Source organism: Culex quinquefasciatus, chromosome 2, assembly GCF_015732765.1.
Source record: "Culex quinquefasciatus strain JHB chromosome 2, VPISU_Cqui_1.0_pri_paternal, whole genome shotgun sequence".
Classification (NCBI taxonomy): Eukaryota; Metazoa; Arthropoda; class Insecta; order Diptera; family Culicidae; genus Culex; species Culex quinquefasciatus.
In genome coordinates, this window is record NC_051862.1 from 205,707,369 (window position 1) to 205,713,119 (window position 5,751).

General features: G+C 50.1%; 1 long non-coding RNA gene across 1 annotated transcript; it reads left to right on the top strand.

Annotated features, from left to right (window-relative positions):
* Nucleotides 1-3,781: 3,781 nt before the first annotated feature.
* LOC119767505 lies at nucleotides 3,782-4,239 on the top strand. Its single transcript, XR_005277552.1, has 3 exons — nucleotides 3,782-4,014; nucleotides 4,076-4,154; nucleotides 4,213-4,239. It is a non-coding gene; the product is annotated as an uncharacterized LOC119767505 (long non-coding RNA).
* Nucleotides 4,240-5,751: the final 1,512 nt, after the last annotated feature.

Sequence of the window (5,751 nt, forward strand, 5' to 3'; positions counted from 1 at the left end):
ACTTTAAAGAAAAAAGCGTTAGCGAATGACTGGACATGGCGTACCATAGGTACTTCGAGTACCGCAGGAATAAAATAGACCCACCAAGCGGTCCATTAGCCTCTTGTCCAGTAACTCCGATACCCTGGCCTCCCCGCGGCGCTAGCCGGGATACTAGTAACCATTGGAGAGATCGGGTAACCAACCCCGGTGGGAACTATGGTAGTATGCTGACAGGGAAGGGGGCTCCATCCTCTTCGGAGGGTGTAGCTATGCCGTTAGGCCTCGTGAGAAAGGCCCCGTTACGGTGTCGAGAGAAAACCGGAGCTGGGTCTCGGTAGCTTCAAGGTGGCAGCCCCACCCCGAGACTAGGTATCGCAGCCCCAATCCGGCTGCATACCGAAAACCACATCATTACGAACAATCAAGAAGGAATAAGGATCCGGAACAAACGGCATAGACCTAGGCACGAAAAGGACACCGATTGGAAACTCGGAACATGGAACTGCAGATCGCTACGTTTCGATGGGTATGAGTACGCTCTGTTGAATGAGCTCAAACCCCGCAACTTCGATGTTGTAGCACTGCAGGAGATGTGCTGGAAGGAGCGAAGATGTGGGAGGATGATGCTTTGGAGCTCACCATGTACCAGAGCGGCGGAGCCGAAAACAAGCTGGGAACCGGCTTCATAGTGTTGGGCAAGATGCGGAGTCGTGTGATAGATTGGGAGCCGATCGACGACCGGATGTGTAGATTGAGGATTAAAGGCCGTTTCTTCAACTATCACATCTTCAACGTACATTGCCCACACGAGGAATCATCCGATGCCGAGAAGGAAGCGTTCTACGCGAAGCTGGAGCAGAAGTTCGACAGCTGCCCGCAGAGGGACGTCAAGATCGTCATCGGAGATATGAACGCCCGCATAGGAAGGGAGGAGATGTACAAGCCGGTGATCGGGCCGAACAGCCTGCACACCGTCACGAACGACAACGGCCAGCGGTGCATCAACTTCGCAGCCTCCCGCGGTATGGTGGTACGGAGCACATTCTTCCCCCGGAAAGACATCCACAAAGTCACCTGGACATCGCCTAATCAACGAACAAAAACACAAATCGACCACGTCCTCATCGACGGCCGATTCTTCTCGGACATACGGAACATCCGCACGTACCGCGGTGCGGATATCCACTCGGACCACTACCTGGTGGGTGCAAGCATGCACTCAAAACTGTCGACGACGTACCACCGACGACGGAGCCGGCTCCCACCGCCGTTCAACACCGAGCGGCTGCAGGACACGGCTGCGGCTCAGCACTACGTGCAGCAGCTGGAAGCGAGCCTGCCAACGGAGGAGGAACTCGGCGCTGCCTCGCTCAACGATGGATGGAGCAAAATATGCTCGGCCATCGGCAGTGCCGCTGAAGCCGCGCTAGGTAGTACGGTCCGAGTTGGAAAGCAGCGCTGGTTCGACGAGGAGTGCCAGCGGCTACTTGACGAGAAGAAAGCAGCTTATGCGGTGAAGCTGAGAGCTGCAACTGATGAGAACGTGGCCAGATACAAACAAGCGCTGAAACAGCAAAGAACGGTTTTCAAGCTCAAGAAGCGCCAGCTGGAAGATCGCGATCGCGCCGAAATGGAGCAGCTGTTCCGGCAGAACGAGACGCGAAAGTTCTACGAGAAGGTTAACCGGTCCCGCAAAGGCTATGCGCCGCAAGCCAACACTTGCCGGGACGCCGAGGGAAACCTTCTTATGGACAAAGGCGAGGTGTTGAACAGGTGGCAGCAGTTCTTCAACGAGCACCTCAACGGCGATGTAGCGCATGGAGACGGCTTTGAAGCCCAACTTGGACCGCCCGCTGCTGACGAACAGTTCCCGGCACCTGATCTGGAGACGGTGAAGAAGGAGATCAGGCAGCTGAAGAACAACAGGGCCGCCGGTAAAGATCGGTTACCCGGTGAGCTCTTCAAATATGGAGGAGAGCAGTTGGCGAGGGCGATCCACTTGGTGATTTCTAAGATCTGGAGGGAGGAGAAACTACCAGAAGAATGGATGGATGGTGTCGTGTGTCCCATCTACAAAAAGGGCGATAAGCTGGACTGCGGCAACTACCGCGGCATCACGCTTATCAACGCGGCCTATAAAATCCTCTCCCAGATCCTCTGCCGTCTGCTGACACCGTACGCACGGAGGTTCGTGGGCCCCTATCAAGCGGGGTTTACTGGCGCTCGGGCCACCACGGACCAAATTTTCTCGCTCCGGCAGATCCTCGAGAAATGCCGTGAGTACAACGTGCCCACACATCACATCTTCATCGATTTCAAGGCAGCGTACGATACAGTCGACCGCGAACAGCTATGGCAGATCATGCACGAGAACGGATTTCCGGACAAACTGACTCGGCTGATCAAGGCTACCTTGGATCGTGTGATGTGTCACGTGCGAGTGGCAGGGGAGCTAGCGGACCCCTTCCAATCGCACCAAGGGTTACGACAAGGTGACGGCTTATCCAATGCGCTGTTTAACATCGGACTTGAGGGAGTTGTGCGAAGAGCGGGTATAGACACGAGAGGCACGATTTGCAACAGGACAGTTCAACTTCTTGCTTATGCGGACGACATTGACATTATAGCGAGAGACCTAGAGACGGTGAAAAGGGTTTACACCGCCTTAAAGACGCAAGCAGGACGAATTGGATTGGCCATGAATACGATGAAAACAAAGTACATGAAAGGGAGGGGCTCAAAGGACGTTGACCCCCCAAGACTCACCCCTTTAGCTGTGGATGGCGATGTGCTGGAGGAGGTGAGCGAATTCGTGTACTTGGGATCGCTGGTAACGGCCGACAACGACACCAGCTTAGAGATCCGGACTCGTATCCACTCCGCGAATCGCGCCTACTTTGGATTACGGAAAACCTTGACATCTGATCGAGTGCAACGCGCCACGAAGCTGACCCTGTACAAGACACTGATTAGACCGGTTGCCCTCTATGGCCACGAGACCTGGACGCTGCGGCAAGAGGACGAACGAGCCCTTGGAGTTTTCGAACGGAAGGTGCTGCGAACGATCTACGGTGGAGTACGTACAGCTCAGAACGAGTGGCGAAGGCGCATGAACCACGAACTGCACGCGCTGCTGGGAGAACCGACAATCGTTACCCTGGCGAGAATCGGGAGGCTCAGGTGGGCCGGCCATGTCGCGAGGATGGACGAAGACCATCCTGTCAGGATGCTCTTTGACCGCGCGCGACCCGATGGCGGCACAGGCCGAAGAGCAGGAGCACAGCGTGCACGATGGGGAAATCAGATCGAGGCGGACCTAAGAAAGATCTGCAACCTAGGAGACTGGCGAGTTGCAGCCCAGAACCGAGCAACATGGAACAACCTTCTTGATACAGCACGGGCACCGCGTATGGTGTTCTAAGCTGATTGGTATGGTATGTATTAAAGAAAAAAGTCTACAGAACAAGTTCATTGAACAAAGTATCAATTGGTGCACTAAAGTAATGAAGATATGTTCGATTTCGTTTAAAAAATGAGACATGCTTCAAAATCAAAATTTAAAACCATCGAAATGTTAATGATAAGAGCATAGCTTTTACATAGATCATGTCAAAATACTTTCAATTAGTCTTGTATTTTTAGCGCACTTTGGTTTATTTTATAATACTTTTTTAAACCAATATATGGAGTTACTGTGTACAACAAAACTGTTCCGACAACACTGCCGCCAAGTCGACATAGGTCGCGAAGACACGGCAGGGTCACGGCACACGCAGCGCTACACAAAACACAACACAAATATAAACATAAACAAATTATAGTAAAGTAGAATCAAGAGAGGAGGAAGTAAACAGGAGTAAAAGTAGGGACGAGGACAAACAGAAAACGCGTTGAACGAAGAAGTTGGAGGTTTCCACGAGCAGGAGAGTGTTTAGTGATTGTGGCTAACGAAGGACAGTTTTAGTGCACAACAGTTAGAACGGGGCATGCAGACGTGTTCACGAGTTGGTTAGACGATCACAATAAATCCAGGTGAGACGTAAACAAACACTCCAGCGAAGGGGAACAGATTAAAAACTCCTAAATCTACTAGTACGGACTTCGAAACGGGTCGGCCAGGACGAGACAGTTCGGACAGGACGGATTGAACAGTACAGTACAGTGGAGAACAGGTAACACGTAATTTACTACCAAAGTGAACAATGACAATTAACACTCATTGAAACACAGAACCGCGCGACAGGCAACATAAACTAAAAGTCAGTCGTCACCGCTGGGGTAATTTGTGAGTTGTTACACAGATTAAGCATGAGCATGAGCATGAGCATGAGCATGGTTGACTGCCAATGAGCTGCTACTCCGTTATTGACGGATCAGCTGAAGTTACACAATGAACCAACAGATGATTAGTGGGAGCTAATCATCCTCACTGTATAACCCCTGAAGATCTCTGCTTCAAGTCAATACCGGCGCCCCCCCAAGGAGATGCAGTTCAACAAAGGTAGGAATGTTAGTCCGATAGTTGAAGTTGCAGACTCATCAGACACAGAGTTTGTCGCTCTATACCTGTTGACACCGCATGAGACCGTTGAATCCACAGCATCTCCTTCAAGCATCACGGGAAGTGGGGGAATTGTGTTAGTAGGGGAAGGAAAGGGAAGGTCAGGATTCATCTTGGTAGATGATATGACCAGAAAGTGAAACATAATCGTTGCCTTCCGAGCTACGACGCTATAAGAAGGACTTTTCACATCTTACCGCCAGCGTGCCATCCGAGCAACGATGCTATGGGAAGGACTTTCAAAATTAAGTGTTGTTGTATTTATCGATTTATTCGGCGACGTGCAATTTTAAATAGATCAGGGAAACATAATCGTTGCCTTCTGAGCTACGACGCTATGAGAAGGACTTATCAATTCCTCAATCGCGATTTTTCACTTCTACCGCCGTCGTGCCATCCGAGCAACGATGCTATGGGAAGGGCTTCCAAAACTAAATGAAAGTGAATATACACACGACGACGTGAATCCCTTTTTCAATGAAATCCAGAAATCTCCACCACTTTCTCGCGGATTCTCGCGCGCAACGTCACACACCGATCCCCCCGACGAACACCACACGACTGATGGCCCAACTTCCAAGGCCTCGACGCGAACTTCTTTTCAATGATTCCAGAATCTTCCACCACTTTCTCGCGGATTCTCGCGCGCGACGTCACACACCGATCCCCCCGACGAACACCACACGACTGATGGCCCAACTTCTAAGGCCTCGACGCGAACTTCTTTTCAATGGTTCCAGAATCTTCCACCACTTTCTCGCGGATTCTCGCGCGCGACTTCACACACCGATCCCCCCGACGAACACCACACGACTCTTGTGAGTTGTTACACAGATTAAAACTTAGAACTATTTGTAAATAAATATTAAAATTATCGATAGGTTGCCAGTGTCGAAGGCGGAGCGAGAAGGTTTCGGTACAAAACGGTACAAAAACAAACCAATCAATGTAAGACAATTTTCAAACAAAAACAAAACAACGAACTAAAATTGAATTCTAAAATATAATTACAGTTTGATCTGCATTAGCTGATACAAAATCTGGTTTTATTTGCCACCGTCCGAACAAAAACATTCTGCAATAAAAAGTGTTAAACGAATGATATTTGGATTTTTTCTTCATTAGACATTTTGTGTACCACATAAAAATATATCACAAAAACCGTGATTTACAATATCAACACCCAACAACACATCTGAAAATGATGA